Source organism: Eurosta solidaginis, chromosome 1 (assembly GCF_040869045.1).
Source record: "Eurosta solidaginis isolate ZX-2024a chromosome 1, ASM4086904v1, whole genome shotgun sequence".
In the NCBI taxonomy this organism is placed as follows: domain Eukaryota; kingdom Metazoa; phylum Arthropoda; class Insecta; order Diptera; family Tephritidae; genus Eurosta; species Eurosta solidaginis.
In genome coordinates, this window is record NC_090319.1 from 188,376,745 (window position 1) to 188,401,906 (window position 25,162).

At 36.0% G+C, this 25,162-nt stretch overlaps 1 protein-coding gene and 1 pseudogene across 5 annotated transcripts in view; one reads left to right on the top strand and one right to left on the bottom strand.

Moving 5' to 3' along the window:
- LOC137236957 (protein anoxia up-regulated-like) overlaps nt 1-25,162 on the bottom strand; it is a 1,647,042-nt gene that overhangs the window by 1,529,996 nt on the left and 91,884 nt on the right. The gene's annotated exons all lie outside the window — the stretch shown is intronic.
- On the top strand, nt 153-17,845 carry LOC137238732 (uncharacterized; annotated as a pseudogene).

Here is a 25,162-nt window from a genome sequence, read left to right on the forward strand (position 1 = left end):
AAATTGAGCTACAAAACCTAATGGATCATACGTCTACACGACTCCTTCAAGGTTTTACTGAAGAAACGTTGAAATCACTGCCAAAGGAGCTAGCATTGTTAACTAAGTGGGGCTGTCATGTATCCTCAGGACAAAGCGCATATAAACAAAGAATGAATGTAGACGATGAAACAATTACAGATAGAAATATGTTTATGGCTTCTATTGTTCCATTACGACTTAAAGATGAAGCTTCAGGATATTGGAAAAATCAACGTCAGTCATCAACTATATTGTGCCGCCCGATATTATTTAAATACGAGAAGGAGTCTTCGGAACTCATAAAAGCTACAGTAAGTGATATAAAAAATCGAATTGCCAAATTAGAACCAACAATAATTGAAATTGAAGAGGGGAATGTCATTACAATAAAGCATGATTTTCTTCTAACAATGGTCGATGGAAAAGTATGAACTTAATAACAAATACGACATCTACAATGAAATGTGAAATTGTAAAAAGAGCCAAAAGGACTTTGAAAATCTTGATGATTCAATAACTGATAAGTTATGGAATAAGATGTATGGAATTTGTTTTGAAGCTGGGTTGTACACTACCACAACAAGGAGAAGTTTTCGACGACAATACAACATGTAAGGAGAAACAAAACAAGAGAAAAAAAATAATTCAGGATGCATTCTATAAAGAGACTGGCCTTAGAGTTGACTGTCCAAAGTATGGAGCCGGAAATACAAATGATGGTAACTCCTCAAAAGATTTTTTGAAAACGATGAGTTGACTGCTCGCATAACAGGAGTTGATAAAGATATTGTGAAAAGATTGGGAGTAATTTTAAATATTTTAAAATGCCATAAACCAGTTAATGGACCCAAATTTGGAGAATATGCATCTAGAACTACAGAGTTGCTGCATCAAAAGTATCCTGAAAAGAAATTTACACCAACGGTACATAAAATTATAGCACATGGAAAAGATTTAATAGAGTACCAGTGCTTACCATTAGGAGAATTGTCTGAAGAAGCTCAATAATCTAAGAACAAGGACTACAAAAGATATAGATGTATGAACACCTGCAAAGTATCACGAGTTAGACAAAACGAAGACCTTTTCAACATGTATGTAAGAACACAAAAAGATCTTACAGATGCGTATAGCTCAGAAATGGTAGCTTTGTTAGATATATGTTCCAGTGACGATGGCTATGTTAAGATAAAATAAGTTTCTCACTTCTTATCACAATAATGAGAAAGAGCTTTACTAATCAATTTTGTTACTTTATTGAAAAATAAGATATCTATCTACAAGTTAATTATTTATTTCAAATAAAGGAATTAATTAATTTATTAATTTATAAATATATACATTTCTTTAAAGTTTATCAAATATATTTTAAAGCTTAGGCATTTCGCCTTCCAACGAGTATTAAATTTTTATAGAAATCAATACGTCTATCGAGTTTGGAACAAATTGGTAAAGCGGTTACTAAGATCAAACTTTTTAGCATAAATGGGCAGTGCCACTCCCCTTTTCCAAAATTCGTTGGCTGTTTAATCTTTAGCCCAAATAAAATTTCATTGAACCACTTTCAATAACTTTTAGTTATTAATAAAATACATATTTGGCTTGTAAATTAACAAAAAAAAAAACATGTAAAATTTTACGATGAATTTTGAAGCACCTTATTATTGTGGCTCCAAAAACGGACATTTGAGTTTTATAAGAGTATTGCCATTTAAAAGAAACAACACGTCTATCGATTTTGGTAGTTATTGATTACGTGACTACTTAGATACAACTTTTTATCATAAGTGGGCAGTGCCACGCTATCTTATCAAAATCATTAGTTTATCTTATTTAATGCTTAAATACGTCATTATAAGACAAATCTCATTTTATTTTTTTATTTTTTTTTTGCATTTTTCTAAAAAATTTCGATTTTGACGAATTGGTTTGAAGCACCCTGTATCTGTGACATTCTGATCTTTCACACAATAAAACTTCAAATAATTAGCTTTCATTTGCATTTTAAATTTTTTAAATATCTTCATTGGTTCAAAAAAAAATTTGCAAAGAAAAAACTCAAAAGGCGCCACTGTGCGACGCAGTTAAAATTCTGAATGATAATTATGTCAAAATTATTGAAGTTTTGATAGCGATTGAAGAAGAGTTGACAGAAAAAGCAATTTGTCGGCAAGAAGCGAAGGGCATTCCAATTCAATTGGAGAAGCTTGAAAGTTCATTTCTGACTATTTTGTGGCACTTCCTGCTTGCAAAATTCAATGCAGTGAGTCAAAAATTACAAGCTGTTGAATGCAGTATTGCCGCAATCATTGAACATTACAAGGGACTGCAAAAGATTGTCTCTGACTGTCGGGATGAATTTGATGAATACGAGAAACGAGCCCCGAGTTATCAGAAGATCCAGAGTACCATTCCAGTAAGACACGAAAACGGAAACGTAAATTGAGAACAGAGGAATCGGTTCGTGGAGAACTGACACTGTGCGGAAGAGAAAATTTCAGACTAAATATCTTCAATGTTATTCTAGATAATTTGACTGTGGAATTAGAAGAGAGACGCAAGGCATACGATAAAATCAACAAACAATTCATGATTATCCTCAAGGCGAGCAAATTGTCTTCTAACGAAGAAATCAGAATGGAATCGATGGCTCTGATATCTACGTTCTCGTCTGATTTGGAACCGACAATTGATTACGAATTCGTCCATTTTTTGCTTATTGCAAAGAAATAATATTAAGATGAAATCTCCACTGAATGTTATGAAGCTTATTCGGTCCGATGATTTGAACACAATTTTTCCGAACGCTGACATCGCATATCGCATGTTTGCTACTATGGCAGTGACTAATTGCAGCGCCGAAAGGTCTTTTTCTTGTTTGAAAAGGATACAAAATTACCTTCGCTCAAAAATGACTGAAGATCGACTCAACAGTTTAGCACTGCTTTGTATTGAATCTGATATTCTTCTCTCTTTGAATTTTGAACATTTGATTACAGATTTTGCCTCCCAAAAAGTAAGACGCAAGTGTTTTTGAATAATCTTTTCCATATGACTGTGTTATTAGTTTTCTGACAATCTATAAGTTTCTTGAAACTAAAAATATTTTGTGATACGCTTCATTATATACATAAAAATTAAATAAATATTCTTTCTAAGAAAACTCGAATCAAATTTTTTCAATCCGTAAAATATATCAGTAATGAAATGTCACCACACGAAGGCAAGTACGGGTTTTTTTGGAAATATTGGGGCGCGGCTTGATTTGTTTGCCCAGTGCGCTTCTAGAGGTAAATCCGCTTTTGTACGAACCATATTTCATTAAGATACCTCAAAATTTATTCAAGTTATCGTGTTCACGGGCAGATGGACGGACGGACATGGATAAATTAATTTATTTTTGCCCAGATCATTTTGATATATAGAAGTCTATATCTATCTCGATGTGAGCTCTGCTGAGCTGAGTATAAAAAATTACAGGAGATATGTCAATATGGGTATCAAACGATAGGTATTTGACTCCGCATTTCTATTGACAGTTTTAAGCACGGTTGCCAATTAGGAATGCCACCTCACCTTCTCTTTTATATTTCTTTGTATATACACTACAATCTGCGAAAAAGCTTAGCAGATTTGAATCAAATATGGTCCATCAAAGGAAAGGTATTTCACTCTCGCTTTCCAATAACTACATTTTTAGGTAGGGATGTCAGCGCACCTTTTTGTAGATATATCTGAGTAGGTATACCCTCTACGATTTCAAAAAAAAAAAAACAAATAAAATATTTGAAAGTAAATTCTTGGTTCAATTATTCATCATTAGCAGAGATGTAAAAGAATGCATTATTTTGTTAATAATTAAAAAAATAAAAATAAATTTTAGGCGCGATAACCTCCGAAGAGATCTAAGGCCGAGTTTCTCTTCCAATTTGCGTCGTGCTCCTCTTGATTTTCCCTACAAATTGGCCGGACGGGACCTACATGTTTTATGCCGACTCCGAACGGCATATGCAAGGCAGATGAGTTTTCACTGAGAGCTTTACATGGCAGAAATACACCCGGAGCGCTTGCCAAACACTGCCGAGGGGCGACCCCGCTTAGAAAAATTTTCTTCTAATTGAAAAACCTTATTTCTAAAATTTTGATGTTGCTTTGCCCGGGGTGCGAACCCACGGCATACGGTATGATAAGCGGAGCACGCTACCATCAGCTTGATTTATCGTAAAATGATAGCAGCCATTTTTTTAATTCTTTGACTGGGAATCCAAAAATGAAGTCACCATTCAGACTTCATTTGGTGACTTCGAATTCTTTTTTCATTCATTTTTTGGTTATTCATGTATTGTATTCATTGAACAAAAAGTCTCACTGAAGTCAATTGAAGTCAGTAGGAGTCATATGGAGTCATTTGAAGTCAATTAACTTGGGTATACGAGACATGATCGCAAACTATTTTTACTGAAACAATACTTATTAAACTGCAAAATATATTATACAAATAATTCATTATGGATCTTGTTAGTACTCTTTATGAAAAGTTAACATGTGTCATATATCCGAAATACAATGTTAAATCTGTTACGATTTTTTTTCTCTCCGGATTAATACGGCCCTGTATAATAGAGATTATAAAATCCCCAATTATAACTTGTATACAAATACCAATGACAGCTACAGTGCAGGAGGTGTTGCAGCTTTTGTACGCGATACTTTTGACTGCTCGTCAGTTAGTAATAGCTTAAAAAGTGCAGATACGTTACAGCTTTCCATCAGTATCAAAGGCGAACTATTTGTTTTCTTGGGGGTATACAGACTTCAGTCTGTACCTATCTCGTTATTGAAGAATATTCCATTTACCACAAATGCGAAATCGGTTAATTTTTTTATTCTTGGTGACATCAATTTGGATATTTTGCATCGTTCCAGTATTACCGACGAATATTTGGCTTTAATTGCGGTAAATGGTTTGGAATCCTACATAAATGAACCAACACGAACAAGTTCAGGCACTTGCATTGACCACGCGTTTTGTCGTTTCACCTCGCTTCCTAATAGAAATTGTTATGGACTTGCAAGTAACCGATCACACGATGACTGGTATACAGCTAACTGGTATTACGTCAGGCAAACCAAGTATCAACCGCGCTCGTAAATCGATTTGTAAGGTAAATTTTACGAATGAATAACAAGCTTCTTCTCGAAAATTGGTCAGACGTGTACGCGGAAAGTAACGTATCGGCAGCTTATGGTATATTTTTAAACACTTTAAAAGTGCATGTCAATAACTGCACTCTTAATGTGAGTCAGCGTAAACAAGTTCTGCTACTTAAACCTTGGATTACCCGAGATCTATTAAGGAAAATAAAGTTCAAAAATAAGTTAGGCAAAAAATGTGCTAAGCATCCCAATTGTAGGAAGCTTCACTCTCGCTACAATAAAATTAGCAATCAGTCCAATAAAGCAATACGCACTACGTGCGATACATTTTTTAAAAACAAGTTTAACTCAGCTTTGGGCAATACCAGAAAAGAATGGGCGTCATCCACACTTTCCTAAACCGCGACAGTGTAGAGAGCCACGAGCCAGTTACCCTACGTGCTGAAAGCCAGCTGACTACAGACCCAGAAGAAGTTGTTAACAAATTTAATACATACTTTACCTCGATTGGTAATTCAAGTTCAACCCTTTGTGATTGCCAGTTTGCAGCCAATCTACCCTTATGCCAAGTTGCAACTAATAGTTTCTTTTTTAACCCCATATCCAGCTTCGAAATCGCTAAAATTATAAAAACATTGACCAACTCTAGCTCTTGCGGCGATGACGGTATTTCAAATGTTTTATTAAAAAAAAATATCGCTCAATACAGTAGATATACTGAAACATTTATTCAATAAAAATATACCTCAGGGTGTTTTTCCTGATGATCTTAAATATGCCATTGTAATGCCGATCTTCAAAAAAGGGGATACGAGGGACGCACGCATATGCCATTGTAATCCCGATCTTCAAAAAAGGGGATAAGAGGGACGCACGTAACTACAGGCCCATATCTCTACTCCCATCGATTTCCAAAGTATTTGAAAAGGCGGTTAGAAATAGAGTTGTGAACTTTCTAGATAAATCGAACTTTTTCAGCCCCATGCAATTCGGATTTCGATCCAGACTCTCACCAGAGGACGATCTACTAGATTTCTGCTCAAAGGTGTACAAAGCTCTAGATAGTAAAAGTAAGTATGCTGGTTTATTTGTCGAAATAACAAAAGCTTTTGCTATGGTAGACAGGAAAATACTTCTGGAAAAAATACATCGTGCAGGTTTTCGTGGCTTTATGTACAAATGGTTTACATCTTATCTTTCTAATAGAATACAAAAAGTTAAAGTGGGTAGTTACTACAGTAGCCTGCAGGAAGTTAATCTGGGCGTACCCCAAAGCTCTGTCCTTGGCCCGGTACTGATCCTCATTTATATTAATTCAATTTTTTCAATTCCATTGAAGGGCAAAACGACTGCCTTTGCAGATGTTCTTGCCATTGCGTATAGTACAACGAGTTACTACGAACTAATATGTGATATTAGCCATGATGTACATATGCTGAGGACTTGGTTTGCTTTACACAAGCTACTAGTTAGTAATAAAACGAAGTTGATGTATTTTAGCCTTGCCCCCAAAGAATTTGAGGCTTGTGATCTTTTTTTTCATTCAGCAGAATGCGCACGTTTTAACATGCATCATATGGCGTGCACTTTGAATGCCACGAAAAGTTCATTTGCAACCAACGTCAAATGCAGTGATAACTGCTTCAGGATTGATGTTTTTCATTTAAATTGGTCTGCACACATTCAGAAACTAAAACATTACTTTCTGTACACTACCCGCCACTTCTATCGTCTCAAAAAGTGTTGCACTATGTCCACTCTAAAAGCTGTTTACTATGGTCTAGTCCAATCGAAACTTCAATATGGGATGACCTGCTGGGGTGGCGCCTCGGCTAGTAAGTTGTCACCCATTGTAACACTCCAAAAGGGAATTATAAGACGCATATGTGGCGCAAACTACAGGTCTCACGCTATGATATCCTTTAGGAGACCAGATATACTACGATGTCGTCATCTATATTTATTTAAAGTCCTAAAAACGTTCTTTATTAGATCGGGGTACTTAGAAAGTTATCCTTCTGGAGTCTACAAACTTAGGAGCAATCTGCTTCCATCGGTACAAATCCCGCATGCTAGGACATCTCACTTCAGAAGTTTTTATACATACACGTCGTGCAAAATGTTCAACTCTCTCCCTACTTCTGTACAAGTTATAAGAAATCTTGACCTATTTCAAAACAAGTAAGGACGGGACTGTCTTCGGCTATGCCGAAGACTTCATACCTTTCATGAATGGGGCTGAACAATAATCTTAACCCGTTCGTAATCTCCGAATAATCGGATGTATAAGATAAGAAATATCTAGGAACAGATCTACATACCTAAACGATTTTTAAGATAAATATAAAATAAAAAATAGGTAGGTACTTTGTGTGAGGATGCAAAGTTTCAGGTTTTTTGTGGTCTGCGTGTAAAAACTATGACTACGAATCACGTATTTCAACAATATATGACGTAAACGTAACTATTTGATGAAATGTTATGAATTTTGAAGCTTCTAGCCGTAAAAAAGGGGCAAAAATGACAGTTTATATGAAGTATATAATATATATACCACCGATCTCTATGATTTTTTCAGACAACAATATATGCTATATACGTAAGCATATGGTGAAATTTGAAGCGTCTAGCTGTTAAAAAGGGGCAGAAATTGCGCAAAGTTTCTTAACTGAACAATCGGTTGTATGAGATATATACTATATATAACATCGATATCAATGATTTTTTCAGACAACAATATATGCTATACACGTAAGCATTTGGTGAAAGTTGAAGCTTCTAGCTGTTAAAATGGGGAAGAAATTGCGCAAAGTTTCTTATCTGAACAATCGGTTGTATGGGATATATACTATATATACCACCGGTATCTATGATTTTCTCAGACAACAATATATGCTATACACGTAAGCATTTAGTGAAATTTGAACATATCTAAACGATTTTTAAGATAAATATAAAATAAAAAATAGGTAGGTAATCTGTGTGAGGATGCAAAGCTTCACGTTTTTTGTGGTCTGCATGTAAGAACTATGACTACGAATCACGTATTTCAAAAATATTTGACGTAAACGTAACTATTTGATGAAATTTGATGAATTTTGAAGCTTCTAGCCGTAAAAAAGGGGCAAAAATGAGAGTTTATATGAAGTATATAATATATATACCACCGATCTCTATGATTTTTTCAGACAACAATATATGCTATATACGTAAGCATTTTGTGAAATTTGAAGCTTCTAGCTGTTAAAACGGGGCAGAAATTGCGCAAAGTTTCTTATCTGAACAATCGGTTGTATGAGATATCTACTATATATACAACCGATCTCTATGATTTTTTCAGACAACAATATATGCTAGCCGTAAAAAAGGGGCAAAAATGAGAGTTTATATGAAGTATATAATATATATACCACCGATCTCTATGATTTGTTCAGACAACAATATATGCTATATACGTAAGCATTTGGTGAAATTTGAAGCTTCTAGCTGTTAAAATGGGGTAGAAATTGCGAAAAGTTTCTTATCTGAACAATCGGTTGTATGAGATATATACTATATATACAACCGATCTCTATGATTTTTTCAGACAACAATATATGCTATATACGTAAGCAATCGGTGAAATTTGAAGCTTATAGCTGTTAAAATGGGGTAGAAATTGCGAAAAGTTTCTTATCTGAACAATCGGTTGTATGAGATATATACTATATATACAACCGATCTCTACGATTTTTTCAGACAACAATATATGCTATATACGTAAGTATTCGGTGAAATTTGAAGCTTCTAGCTGTTAAAATGGGGATAAAATTTGCGAAAATATATATATATATACTATATATACCACCATATATATACTATATATACCACCGATCTTTATGATTTTTTCAGACAACAATATATGCTATATACCTAAACATTCGTTGAAATTTGAAGCCTCTAGCTCTTAAAATGGGGCAGTAATTACGAAAAGTTCCTTATCTGAACAATCGGTTGTGGGGGATATATACTATATATACGACCGATCTCATCAATTTTTTCAGGCAACAATATGTGCAATATACGAAAGTAAAAATCGGTTGTATGGAGGATATATGCTATAGTGGTCCGATCCGGTCGGTTCCGACTAATGTCTAATCGGACACCCAAATACACCCGCTCACCAAATTTTATCAAGATATCTCAAAAATTGAGGGACTAGTTTGCATACAAACAGACAGACGGACAGACGGACAGACGGACATGGCTAAATCAACTCAGCTCTTCAACCTGATTATTTCGGTATACTTAATGGTGGGTCTATCTATTTTCCTTTACGGACTTACAATTTTCGGTTTCGTGGCGAAATTAATATACCATTTCATTTTCATGAAAGGTATAATAAAATAAAAATGTATCTGATTAGTTTTAGCCACTACGATCTAGAAGCCTTGCTGAGGACGTTGTTGTAAGCCATATCTAACTTTTGTAACTATACCAACTGTTTCTCTATCGGAACCTTAACTAATTAACGAATTATCAATTATTTCTCTATCGCAATCTTAACTAATTATCTGAATTATTTTGAGTTTATTCTATAATATTATTAAAAACTATACACCCCACACTGAAAAAAAAATTTTACTATGTGAACTGGCATTTAATACTATTTTAAAAATTTAATATAAAAAATGCCATGTACTTTACTTATGCTATATAGTAATAGAATGTGCTCTTTCAATATTGTAATTTATTTAAAATTGCATTAAGAAAATGTTTAATAAATAAATAAATAAAAAAAAATAAATAAAATAATGTGTTATACCTATGTATTTTTCTCTTCTAACTTTACAAAGAAAACATTTTCTAATTGAGTACTACGAGGGTTGGCGTTTATATTTTTGGCCTAATTACAAAATTGCAATGCCTTAATATTTTCCAATAATTGCCAAAAATTTTAAACTACGGCTCATCAAAGAGAGAAGCTCCTAGGCGTAAAATATAAGGTGCAACCCTCATAAATCACTACACAATGCGTATTGCTATGCAGTTACAGATTGGAGTTAAGAATGATCATTCGGCGCTATGCTTTATTGACTTGAACATAAATATTATTTATTATCAAACAAACTTCGAGCACTACGCTCTTATGGTATAAGCCCCCGCATCCCTTCGCGCTTTGGTTGTTGGTTACGCGGCATAGGCTGTCACACGTCTCAATTCCCCATGCGATGTATGTATCCATAAATTTACTTATAACTCATCTTGAATCATTAAATTGTATTGTATACATATTGAATTATATATTACCTTGAATTATATCCTATTATACTCCCCAAAAGCACTGAATAGCACTTAGCTTAAAATTTCCCATTGGGAATATTCATGGGCGTGTGGCAACCTCTGTCGCGTAAAACCACCAAAACAAATTCGCCGCAATGTGCAGTGGGGCGATCCGTCATCACCGACAGTTGTCAGAGCAATTATTACATTTTTATCATTGTCATTGTACAGAAATAAAAAAAATCCTGTTTTTTCCTGTGCTGCAGAAAAATTTTTATAATTTCTAATAATAAAAGTTTATATTATATCAATTTTATTGTGTTACACTTAACCTCCATCAATTTTATTGTGCTATAATTAACATTCCCATCACTTACATTGTGCGAACATCTGCAAATCACCGATCATTGTCGGTTTCCTATTACATTGCTGTGTACAAAAAAAAAGTTTAATTGCAACATTTTCCGTGAGCCTATGCAGTCTAACTTCGACCTTCGCAAGTCATTGTGAATACAAACATACCTGTGGTCACATCACCTGCCGTACAGGATTTGTTACCAGCGTCACCGCCATCTCACTCCACCACTTCGCCACCACAACATCACCATCATCACCACATCATCGCCATCACCGCATTCGCAGTAGGATCACCTATACAACAGGTGAGTGTTGTCATATCCCTCAAGGTGTAACTAGTTGTTCATAGCTACATCACTGTACAATATCTCTGGCCGTTCTACTTTCGCTTTCTAAACATTGCAGTTTGTCGCTGTTTTAGCCAATGCACCGCTAATCATCAGATAATGGAAAATTGCGCGCATAAAAAAACGTAATTTCATCTTATCTTTATTATTGCAATTCCTCGCTAGCCAATAACAAGAAGCATCACTCAGCAGCCTTCGATTGTGAATCGCTCTTTCTCCGTTACATTTAGTGACTTCTATGTTAAACTATATTATTTTTTTAGCATATGCATTCTATTTTCAAGTAACTCTGTAGAGTCCAATTTGAATACTCAAATCGTACGGAGCAATAAATGACCACATTTGGTTATACGATTAAAAAGTTTTCGTGATTTTGTTTTGAAGTGTTAGTTGGATTGTTTAAATTTTAAAATTTAAGTAGAATTGTTAATTGTTCAAATTGTAGTAAAAGTTGAAATTAAAATTTAAAATGTCTAGTGATTCAATTGTTGATTTTCTTCGGATGCGTCGATAATAGATCCCACTTCCATAGTAAGTTTTTAATGGTCATTGATTTGCATATACCAGGGGCCGCAAATAACAGTTACTTTTATTATTTAAGTTGGTTATAATAGTTATTTTTCAACTTTTAAATTTCGATCGCAATATAAATGTTATTTTTCAATTTTTAAATTTCGATCGCAAAATAAGAGTTATTTTTAAACTTTTTTATTTCGATCCGAAATTGAAAGTTATCTCTGAAGAAAGAACTTTAAATCGAAATTTAAAAATTGGATAATAACTCTTATTTTGCGATCGAAATTTAAAAATAACTTTTATTTTTAACTTTTACGGAAAAAATGCAAAAAAATCTTTTCAACAATCGATATCGATAGTAATAAAAAAAATGTTTCTATGTACTCCTTATGGCAGTAGCACTACCCCTTCATATACATATGTATGTATTTGGAAATTTTAGTGGACTTTAGACCGTTCCAATAATTTTTCCTAAATTATTATTTTTGATTTTTTGCGAACAGGCGTAAAGTGGCAAAAACAGGAGAAAGAGATGTTTGTTGCTCGACCAGGCTTCTACTAGTAAGAGATCAAAAACAAGTGACGAGCCATCTTCAACCGGTTTAACAACGAGTGGCAATTCTGAAGAAGCCGTGGATATCGCCACTTTAAGCAATACAATATTTAAATACTTTAAAGTTATTAAGCGTGTAGGTTATAAAAAACTCTTAAAAATTCAACTAGTCAGTCAATATGGCTTACGTTATTTTTGCAAACATTTTGATGGACGAAACAAGGCATTTAGAAAGAATAAGACTGACTTTTAAGCAAAGAGTGGAACCGAAACCGTAACCGTAACCGATTAAAACCGATTCATTTTTCAAAACCGAAACCGGAACGTTATTTTGATCGGTTTCGTTCCTTGCTTTTCAGATGCTTTTCCAAACGGTAGTAAGAAATTTATTTTGATATTTCCTATCTTATGTGACTGAGTAGTTTGGGTTTCCGCAGAGATTTTTTTAATAATTGCTGGTTTAATAGTAACTGTTTATTCTATTTAATATTTTCATGTGGTTGAACAAAACTGACTTTCGTCGCTAAAGAAATAGGGTGGTAGTTGAATGTCGCATATGTAAAAAGCAGATGCAAGGTTCGACGCAAATAATTTCGAACTTCATTCTTCACTTACGATTAAAACATGTAGAAGTTTTTAAAGAATATAAAGAAACAAAATTAGAGACACCACACGCAAACGGCAGCAAACAAGATGTTTTCAATAAATTAACTATTTCCTATATTGCGGATCTTATGTTAGCAGTATCTGCTGTGGAGAAAAATTTTTTTAATTGCAAGTAAGGAAGGCTAAGTTCGGGTGTAACCGAAAATTACATACTCATTTGAGAGCTGTGGAGACAAACTAAGGGAAAAACACCATGTAGTAAAAAGAACCTAGGGTAACCCTGGAATGTGTTTGTATGACATGTGTATCAAATGGAAGGTATTAAAGAGTATTTTAAGAGGGAGTGGGCCATAGTTCTATAGATGGACGCCTTTTCGGAATATCGTTATAAAGGTGGACCAGGGTTGAGTCTAGAATGCGTTTGTACAATATGGGTATCAAAGGAAAGGTGTTAATAAGTATTTTAAAAGGAGTGGGCCTTAGTTCTATGGGTGGGCGCCTTTTCGGGATATCGCCATAAACGGGGACCAGGGGTGACTCTAGAATTTTTTTGTACGATATGGGTATCAAATGAAAGGTGTTAATGAGTATTTTAAAAGGACGTGGGCCTTAGTTCTACAGGTGGACGCCTTTTCGAGATATCGCCATAAAGGTGGACCAGGGGTGATTATAGAATTTGTTTGTACGATATGGGTGTCAAATTTAAGGTGCTAATGAGTATTTTAAAAGGGCGTGGGCCTTAGCTCTATAGGTGGACACCTTTTCGAGATATCGCCATAAAGGTGGACCAGGGGTGACTCTAGAATTTTTTTGTACGATATGGGTATCAAATGAAAGGTGTTAATGAGTATTTTAAAAGGGAGTGGGCTTTAGTTCTATAAGCGGACGCCTTTTAGAGATATCGCTATAAACGTGGACCAGGGGTGACTCTAGAATGTGTTTGTACGATATGGGTTTCAAATTAAAGGTATTAATCACGGCTTTAAAAGGGAGTAGCCCTCGGTTGTATATGTGAAGGCGTTTTCGAGATATCGACCATAATGTGATCCAGAACATCATCTGTCGGGTACCGCTAATTTATTTATATATGTAATACCACGAACAGTATTCCTTCCAAGATTCCAAGTGCTTTTCATTTCGCCCTGCAAAAGTTTTTCATGTTCTACTCAATATGGTAGATGTCACACCCATTTTACAAATTTTTTTTCTAAAGTTATATTTTGCGTCAATACACCATACAACTCTCATGTTTCATCCCTTTTTTCGTATTTGGTATATAATTATGACGTTTTTTTCATTTTTCGTAATTTTCGATATCGAAAAAGTGAGCGTGGTAATAGTCGGATTTCGGCCATTTTTTACAGCAATACAAAGTGAGTTCAGATAAGCACGTGAACTGAGTTCAGTAAAGATATATCGATTTGTGCTCAAGTTATCGTGTTAGTGTCAGTGCAACGGACGGCGCTGATCGGTATCAGTGGCGCTCTCAGAACAACGCCTACCTTGGCACTGAACGTCATGCTGAACATATACCCAGTAGATATTGCGGGAAAGGCGGCCGCGGCAAGGTCGTTGGTCAGGCTTCGTGATATGGGATATAGACTTTCTGACCGCGGACACTCTAGCCTTCTTACCAGTTTCGACTTCATCCCGGACAGAACGGACTACTGTATGCCGATAACAGCTCCCTATACAACCTTCACCCCAGTTATTCCAGAGAGAGAGGATTGGGGAAGAGGAATTATCTGGGGCATGGGACCGGTTAACTTGTTCACGGATGGGTCAAAGCTGGATGGAAAGGTTGGTGGGGGGGTCTTTTGTCAAGAGCTAAATTTAAGCCGCAAGTTTAAGTTGGCTGATCACTGCAGTGTATTCCAAGCGGAAATTGCTGCGATTAAGGATGCGGTGGATGGAATGCTATCCAGTGCTACCACGGTTAGGGAATTTAACATCTACTCTGATAGCCAATCGGCTATCAAGGCCTTGAGCTCAACTACAGAGCGATCGAGGGTGGTCTGGGAGTGCCTGACCTCGCTTGCGATTGCATCGAATTATTTTACAATTAAGATTATCTGGGTCCCGGGCCATAGTGATATCCCGGGTAACTGTCAAGCGGATCTCTTAGCCCGCATCGGTACAACTGAACCGGATGAAGATGGCTGTAGGGACTTCGGGATCCCGCTGGCCACCTGTGGATTGCTCCTCCATAGCTGGGCCTCGAATCAGCTCAGCAAACGTTGGGCGGATACCACGTCTTGCAGGGTAGCAAGATCTTTCTGGCCGAAAGTGGATGGCAGGAGGTCTGCTGAAATAATTGGGTTCACTAAGGCTCATCTATCAATGGTCATTGGGGTTTTGACAGGGCACTGTCCCATGGGTATCCATGCGGTACGTCTCAATATACTGGAAACTCCATCCTGCTGCAGCTGTATGGAGGATGATGAGGTGGAATCACCAAATCACTTTATGCTTGATTGTCCAGCTTTTGCCAGAATTAGGCGAAAGTACTTCGGTCGCGACTCACTTGGATCTCCCGAGGATATATCCAAAGTTGAGATCGGTATCATTCGGAGCTTTATCGTTGCTACCCAACGATTCTCTAAGTAGCTGGATCTAGGTCACCGTTATTTTTGGTGTATGTGGTATCACAACGGACCTTCGTGTTGTCCAAGTGAGCTATCCTTATCAGGGCAGCTACCACCTAACCTATCCTATCCTATCGTGTTAACGGCCGAGCGGAGGGACAGACGGCCGACTGTGTATAAAAACTGGGTGTGGCTTCAACCGATTTCGCACAGTTATCGTCCTAGAATCTAAGCCTCTACCGAATTTCACAAGGATTGGTAAATTTTGGTTCGACTTATGGCAATAAAATTATCCTAGACAAATTAAATGAAAAAGGGCGGAGCCACGCCGGTTTTGAAATTTTCTTTTAATTTTGTATTTGGTTGTACCATATCATTACTGGTCTTGAATGTTGACATAATTTACTTAAATACTGTAAAGACATTAACTTTTCTTTTCAAATTTTACTTTAAACTATTTTTTTTCAAAAGTGGGCGTGGTCATTCTCCGATTTTGCTAATTTTTATTAAACATACATATAGTAATAAGAGTAACGTTCCTGCCAAATTTCATCATGATATCTTCAACGACTGCCAAATTACAGCTTGCAAAACTTCTAAATTACTTTCTATTCAAAGTGGGCGGTGCCACGCCCATTGTCCAAAATTTTACTAGTTCTCTATTCTGCGTCATAAATTCAACTCACCTACCAAGTTTCATCGCTTAATCCGTATTTGGTAATGAATTATCGCGTGGTTGTAGTCCGATATCGTTCGTTTTAAATAGCGATCTGAGTTGAGTGCCCAGGAACCTGCATACCAAATTTCGTCAAGATACCTCAAAATTTACTCAAGTTATCGTGTTAACGGACGGACGGACGGACATGGCTCAATCGATTTTTTTTCGATATTGATGATTTTGATATATGGAAGTCTATATCTATCTCGATTCCTGTATACCTGTACAACCAACCGTTATCCAATCAAAGTTAATATACTCTGTGAGCTCTGCTCAACTGAGTATAATAAATGAGTAGACCAACAGCAACATCATTAGTAAATACCACATACCACATGATTGACAAGTTAAAAATAGAGGCTGTGTTCGTAAATGCAACATGACGCGCAAACTACGATTGCACAACAAACAGAACGTTTAGAGATGCCAATATGGCAGCACTGCAATAATCAAGCGTTCAAAAAGACAACACTTCTATCAGCTGTCACTCATAATTTCTATCAAAAAATTGTTTACTGCGTCTGTGTTCGTAGATGCAACATGACTTGCAGCATAAGCAACGGTGGCAACACTGCACGTTTAACTTTTGATGCTTCTTATACAATTTCTGACAATTTGCAGATACGTTTTTTTGCATTTTTGAACGCGTATAATACAAAAATGGAAATTTTGCTGAATCTAACACTAGACGAAATTTGTGAGCAAAGAAATGATAGATTTTCTTAAAATTTAAGAAAAAGAAGGCTATTGAAGTACAAATGTTTGTCTTTAAAAAGAAAAATACCCAAAAACAAATCGTCTATTAAAACAAAAAAGTCGTTTCCCGAGATTTTCTATTCCCATTTCCGAATGAATTGGGCCACTTTTAAAGTAAGGTTTTATAAGTTTTATAAAAATTAATAATTTTTAGTTTCACTTTAATTAGGCTTTGACTCCACACTGGGTAACTGCAAGGCTTGGCCGTGATGGTCATTCGTTAGAGAACTGTCTGTGCATGTCATTATGGAAGCTGTGTAATAGCAGGGTGACGTTCCGACAGCTTTCGGATCGCTTCAACATTGCAAAAGGAACATCACACCGTGTATTTAACAAAACAATCCAAGCCATTTGTAATCTTAAAAGCGAAATAAAATGGCCGTCTGTTGACCGTCAGCAAGAGGTCATGACAAATTTTGAAAATAGCAGAGAAAATCCCTTTCCTTTTGTTATAGGATGTTTAGGTGAAACGCATTATAACATACCTACCCCAAGTATAGATGCGATTAGTTATTATGATCGCAAAGGAAACCACTCAGTATCCATGCAGGTTTGATTTACATGCTTCCACCTCATTATTTTTATCACTTTAATTTATTATCTTCAAGGCTATATGCGACAGCCTATATCGTTTCCTAGATGTGTTTATTGGATATCCAGGGAGCTGCCACGATGCCAATAGTTGGACAAATAGCCCAATATTTCAAGCAATAACATCTGGCGAGTTAAAGCTGGCACCAAGTCTTGTTATATTGGGGGACTCTGCATACCCCATATCGAAATTTCTAATGATACCTCACAGAGACAATGGGCATCTCAGTAGGGAACAGAAGACTTTCAATATTCGTTAAGCTCAGCGCGAGTAATTATAGAACAAGCTTTCGGGATTTTTAAGAAAAGGTTTAAAATTTTAAATTATATTGAAGCTTCGAGCATTAAAGCCACATCTTACACAATTTTATCATAAATAGGGGAGGTTATTCTGAACATATTAACACATGCCGATATGGAAACCAACAATGAAATCGAAGGAATTGAAGATGCCCCCATTCGCCGTGTTGATTCAGATGATATCAATGGAATTGATAGAAGAAACTATTTTTCCACTCTCTTTTCATCATAAAAAATTTACTTTAGCTCACCTTCATTTATTTGAATAATTTTTTGATTACTTTTTCTGATGAACTTCATTTTAATTTTTATTGTTTTCATTTAAAAGAAATAACATTTATTTCACTTAACCTAGTTTCAATAAAAAAATAAGGCGAGTTTCTTACACATATAAAAAATAAAAAGGTACATTTCAGTTCTCTACCACAAGCCAACTACTTTTCTATTTATATAAACACTATTTTTTTAAATAATCTGCCAACACCGATTTCATGTCTAGTAGGGCTTTTATTCTTTCTTTTTCTAGATACAGCTTGTCCCTCTCCAAAGCCATGACCTCGTTATGTCGAGCTTCTTCTTTAACCGCATCTGCTTCGAAAAACTTTAAAATGTCTTTGTTAGACGTCGCTCGAGGACGAGTGGCTCTCTGACTGGTAGTCGGTGGAGAATCTGGTGGCTGCTGCTGTTGTTGTGGCTCCTTATTCGACGTCGTACGAGTACTGGCGGCCGTTTCAGTGGTAGTCGGTGTAGAATTTGGCGACTCATTATTTATTTCACTTGAAGATGTGGGCGACGTTGACAGTACGAAATCCAAAGAGGCTTGCAAATTTGCTGTTGGAGGAGTAATTTAGTGCCTTTTACCATAAACTTCGTCGAAGTCCTCAAAATACCTCCAGGATGTAGCTTCTCTACCGGAAGATTTATTTCTTTTCTTAATGCGCCTGTACGTTACCAAGATATTTAAGAATTTTCTCTGTGCTTTGGTGCTGTCCTGTCTTATATTGGGATTTACATTTTTAACTTCGCTCACAACTTTCTTCCACAATACATTTTTTTTCTTCTACCCGATTTAATCTCGTCCTCCATATTAAGCCGTACTATCACCAATAACTGTGTCTCCGCATTACTGAGATTTTCACTATAAATTTAAAAATAATAAATACTGATTTATCGACCTTTTCTTCTTAACTTTTCAGTTTGCTGGCTCGACGTCTATGTTTTTCTTGCAAAAACTAATAAAACACAAGTTTTCGTTCGACGAATGTTACAAATACCTGACGACACTTACCACAGAGAAATTAAGACTGAAATTAGAATGATATTAAAAAATAATGACTTTCCGGATAGTATTATAAATTCTTTAATAAAAAGAACGGTATCAGAGACCCAAAATCAAATAGTAGACGAGCCAAAGATATTCAAGTCAGTAGTATATGTACCACAATTATCAGAGCGGCTTACGAAATCAGATTGCTACAACAAAAACGAAAAAAAAAATAGCCCATAAACCAGTAACACACACTAAAACACATTTTTAATAGAACAAAGTCAAAAATACCAACCGCGGAAAAAAGCAATATTATATATAAAATACCTTGCAAAGGTAATGCCAACGAATCCTGTAACAAGTTTTATGTAGGAACTACAAAATCAAAATTAAAAAGCAGATTACCACAATATAAATCTGATTTTAAATATTGTAAGCAAACACAGAACCATAAAACGGCCCTAATGGCCCATTGTGCAAGCAATGAACACTCACTTCACTTGATGAAGCTTGTGTGCTCCAAAGAAAAACAATACAAGAAGAGTTAACATTAGAAATGCTGGACATAATCAACACACCGACAGACAAGAGAATAAATTACAAATCTGATGTAGAGAACGTAGCACAGGCGTACAGATTTTTGTTATCAAAAAATAGTTAGTATTATACTCCACGTTAAGCAGTACAAACGTGTAAATAAATGTATGTACATATATGAATAAATTTGTTGTAGGGATAATTATTTTTTATATTAATGCTTTATGTTGTTATTAGTTTGTCCTGAAGACGATTACCGACGGTAATTCGAAATATATTGGCAAAACGAAAAACTTGTGTTTTATTAGTTTTTGCAAGAAAAACATAGACCTCGAGCCAACAAACTGGAAAATTTAAAAATAATAATTTATACAATTATTATTAACATAATTTAACTAAATTTCAATACAAAAATTAAAATAAAACAGTTTTGCACTTAATTTTCGCCAGACATCGTAGTTAAATGCAGTAAACAATTTTTTGATAGAAATTATGAGTGACAGCTGATAGAAGTGTTGTCTTTTTGAACGCTTCATTATTGCAGTGCTGCCATATTGGCATTTCTGAGCGTTCTGTTTGTTATGCAATCGTAGTCATGTTGCATTTACGAACACAGCCTGCATTTAACTACGATGTCTGACGAAAAGTAAGTGCACATCTGTTTTATTTTAATTTTTGTATGGAAATTTAGTTAAATTATGTTAATAATAATTGTATAAATTATTATTTTTAAATTTTTTGTGAAATCTCAGTAATGCGGAGACACAGTTATTGCTGAGAGTACGGCTTAATATGGAGGACGAGTTTAAATTGGGTAGAAGAAAAAAAAATGTATTGTGGAAGAAAGTTGTGAGCGAAGTTAAAAATGTAAATCCCAATATAAGACTGAACATCACCAAAGCGCAGAGAAAATTCTTAAATCTCTTGGTAACGTACAGGCGCATTAAGAAAAGAAATAAATATTCCGGTAGAGAAGCTACATCATGGAGGTAATTTGAGGACTTCGACGAATTTTATGGTACAAGGCACTAAATTACTCCTCCAACAGCAAATTTGCAAGCCTCTTTGGATTTCGTACTGTCAACGTCGCCCACATCTTCAAGTGAAATAAATAACGAGTCGCCAAATTCTCCACCGGCTACCACTGAAACGACCGCCAGTACTCGAACGACTTCGAATAACGAGCCACAACAACAACAGCAGCCACCAGATTCTCCACCGACTACCAGTCAGAGAGCCACTCGTCCTCGAGCGACGTCTAATGCGGCAGTTACACACCGACGTGTGCCGTACGTACGGACGTTTGTCGTACGAAACACGTTTGACCGAACTCTCAAGCCCGTATGAATCAATGTGTGCGTCTGTATACATGTACATAACATATTTGTGTGTGTATTGTTTATAGATAAGCACTGTTGCCATTGACCATTTTGCATGCATGCTTATGGAAACATCAACTTTTTCCAATTAAATTTTTGATATTGTAAAAGGCCGGAATAAATATTAAATAAGTATAAATAGATTACATATTTATAATCTGCACTTTTACATAATTATTTAGAATTATTTTCACAATTTTTCAAACTTTAATTAAGTGTTTTTGCATAAAAGTGCAAACGGTCAAAAATTAGCGCACAAAAGTTTACTAGGCAACTCTGTTTAGTGAGAGAGCGATCAGCTGACACGTTCTTACGGAAAAAATCAAAATTGTTTTGATTTCTACGTTCCGGGGTACGTACGTACGGGCGTTGCACGTCGGTGAGTTTTCGTTTACATTGCACACTCATAAGATAGGTCGTGTCAGCTGACACGTTTTTGGTACGTACATTCGTGAGTAACTGCCGCATAACAAAGACATTTTAAAGTTTTTCGAAGCAGAGGCAGTAAAGAAGAAGCTCGACATAACAAGGTCATGGTTTTGGAGAGGGAAAAGCTGTCGCTAGAAAAATAAAGAATAAAAGCTCTACTAGACATGAAATTGGTGTTGGCAGATTATTTAAAAAAATAGTATTTATATAAATAGAAAAGTAGTTGGCCTGTGGTAGAGAACTGAAATGTACCTTTTTATTTTTTATATGTGTAAGAAACTCGCCTTATTTTTTTTATTGAAATTAGATTAAGTTAAATAAATGTTTTTTCTTTCAAATGAAAACAATGAAAATTAAAATGAAGTTCATCAGAAAAAGTAATCAAAAAATTATTCAAATAAATGAAGGTGAGCTAAAGTAAAATTTTTATATCGCGAGTTAATATCGAGCTCAAGGCCTAACAATAATTATTTTATCATTATTATTGTTATAATATATTTTTTCTTAATTGAAAAAATTTTAAATTAGAATAGAAGAAAGAAAAAATTTAGACAACTGCCAAAGCTCGTTGTATAGATCCATTTCGGGAACTGCTAAATTCCTTCATCGGCAACGTTTAGGCGCCGCTGCTATAACCATTCTGCCATCACAGCGGTTTTTTGTTTGTCTTCATTATTCCTACTTCAATTCTGGTTCTTGCCAATTGATATTCACAGCACTGCGACATCTGTTACAGAATAGTTGTGAAAATTGGACTTTGTTTATGGCGATGATGCCATAGTGTCATATTTTATTGACACTTTTTCCCCGTGCTCTGGGATGTATTAACAATTTTTGTTGTTATATCGGCCTACGATTTGTAATATCGCGAATTAATATCGAGCTCAAGGCCTAACAATAATTATTTTATCATTATTATTGTTATAATATATTTTTTCTTAATTGAAAAAATTTTTAATTAGAATAGAAGAAAGAAAAAATTTAGACAACTGCCAAAGCTCGTTGTATAGATCCATTTCGGGAACTGCTAAATTCCTTCATCGGCAACGTTTAGGCGCCGCTGCTATAATCATTCAGCCATCACAGCGGTTTTTTGTTTGTCTTCATTATTCCAACTTCAATTCTGGTTCTTGCCAATTGATATTCACAGCACTGCGACATCTGTTACAGAATAGTTGTGAAAATTGAACTTTGTTTATGGCGATGATGCCATAGTGTCATATTTTATTGACACTTTTTCCCCGTGCTCTGGGATGTATTAACAATTTTTGTTGTTATATCGGCCTACTGATTTGTAATATCGCGAGTTAATATCGAGCTCAAGGCCTAACAATAATTATTTTATCATTATTATTGTTATAATATATTTTTTCTTAATTGAAAAAATTTTAAATTAGAATAGAAGAAAGAAAAAAAAATCATATGAAAAACGTTCAGCAGAAAGCAGCATCTCTTGACTCTCTTTTGACAATGGCATTGGATGTTTTCTTTATGCGCGTCCTCTTTCCTGTCAAAAACGGATCCGAAGTTAAAAGCAATCTGTTCATTACATAGAAGTTGCAAGAAGTTCTAGAATGTTTTGTTTGTAAAACTATCACGATACAGGCGAAAATGTTTGTTCTTTGCTTCACAGGCTTCTTGTAATAATTTGCCGATAGGCAATAAAGAATTTTCGATAACAGTTCCGGCATGAATAAGAATTTTGTGTACTGTTGGAGACATCGGATATCAAGGATTAAGGCTAACATACTGTTCTGTGGTTTTCACGACAGTCTCTTACAAAATTGATCCACTCAAAAAATCGCGGGTATGTGCAGCAGTTTTTATACTCAGCGTGCTTTACACACAGAGTATATTAACTTTGATTGGATAACGGTTGGTTGTACAGGTATAAAGGAATCGAGATAGATGTAGACTTCCATATATCAAAATCATCAGTATCGAAATAAAATTTGATTGAGCCGTGTCCTTCCGTCCGTTAACACGATAACTTGAGTAAATATTGAGATATCTTCACAAAATTTGGTACACAAGCTTATCTAAACCCAGAATAGATTGGCGTTGGAAACGAGCGAAATCGGATGATAACCACGCCCACTTTTAATATATATAACATTTTGGAAAACACAGAAAACCTGATTATTTAGTAAATAATACACTTAGAATGTGGAAATCTCACATGTGGGCTGATATTCAGACTCTTGTTAAAATTTTAAAACATTTTTTAAAATGGGCGTGGCACCGCCCACTTGTGATAAAATCAATTTTACAAATATTATTAACCATAAACCAAAAATAGTTAAACCTATCGTAACAAAATTCGGCAGAGAGGTTGTTACGGTCTGCTGTTATGGTCTACGGTTACGGTCCACTTGGGAGCGTTTTCGTGCGAACACACCTAGGGACTGGTGATGGGGCGAAAGTTGCGATACAAAAGTATCGAAAACAATTGCAGAAAGATTACATCACAATGGGGATTGTACAAGGCCACGAAATCAGTGGCACGCCGCAGGGAGGGGTGCTATCACCTCTGCTGTTGATGCTGGTTATCAACCAACTGCTCAGGCAATTCGATCAGGGACCCATAAAACTTACGGCTTACGCATATGACGTTGCAATTGTTATAAGTGGAAAGTGCCTTCCAACGATTAGTTCCTTAATGGATCGGGCGCTTCGGGATATTCATACCTGGGCATCTAATTTCGGGTTGAAAGTCAATGCGGAGAAGACGGATATGGTCTTGTTTACAAAGAGGTACAAGGTCCCAAATTGGACCAGGCATAAATTAGAAGGGGTGACCTTACAGGAGAAACCTTGCACAAAATATCTAGGAATCATCCTAGACAGTAAGCTGTCATGGAAGCTCAACGTGGAGGAGATGGTCAAGAAGGCCTCAACGGCACTCTGTGCATGTAAAAGAATGCTGGGGTGTACGTGGGGCCTATCGCCCTCTCTTTCTCATTGGGCTTTTACAGCGATTGTAAGCCCTATTCTATACTATAGAGTTCTTGTTTGGTGGAAAGCCACAAAAAAACAACATACCTCAAAAAATTAGAGGGGGTATGCAGGCTATCTATGCTTAGCATTACGGGAGCCCTGAAAACAACCCCGACGGCTGGACTGTATGCCATTCTGCACATCCCACCTGTAGACCTGGTAGCAAAGAACAAAGCGTTAACGACCGCAACCAGGCTCGGTGCTTCGGGGCAGCTTGAGCGCCGATCATATGGCTATAGTAGTATAGCGTCATCAATCACAAGACGAACAGACTACATCATTCCCTATCTGCGCTTCGAGGGAGATCTTAAGGCCACAATAGAGGTGGACGGTTGGCGCCAGGGTGCGCAAATAGCGGACGAGGCGATACATGTGTACACCGATGGTTCCAAAGTAGTGGAAGGAGTAGGGTCTGCGGTATACTGCGCTGATCCGGAAATAAGCAGATCCTACAGGCTTCCGGATTACTGTAGCGTTTTCCAAGCGGAAATATTAGCCGTAACCAAAGCAGTAGAAACCCTGGAAGAGAATAGCTTAAGCTGCAACTGTGTTAACTTTTATATTGACAGTCAAGCAGCAATTAAGGCAATAATCTCGCATAGCACAGCATCTAAATGCGTGTTAGAGTGTAAGCAATCTCTGGAGAGAATTGGGACAGGGAGAAGCATACATCTATATTGGGTCCCAGGGTATGTGGGAATAGATGGGAATGAAAAAGCGGACGAACTAGCTAAAAAGGGCGCATCCCTTGAAGCTTGCTCCGTAGATGTCCCAATTAGACTGG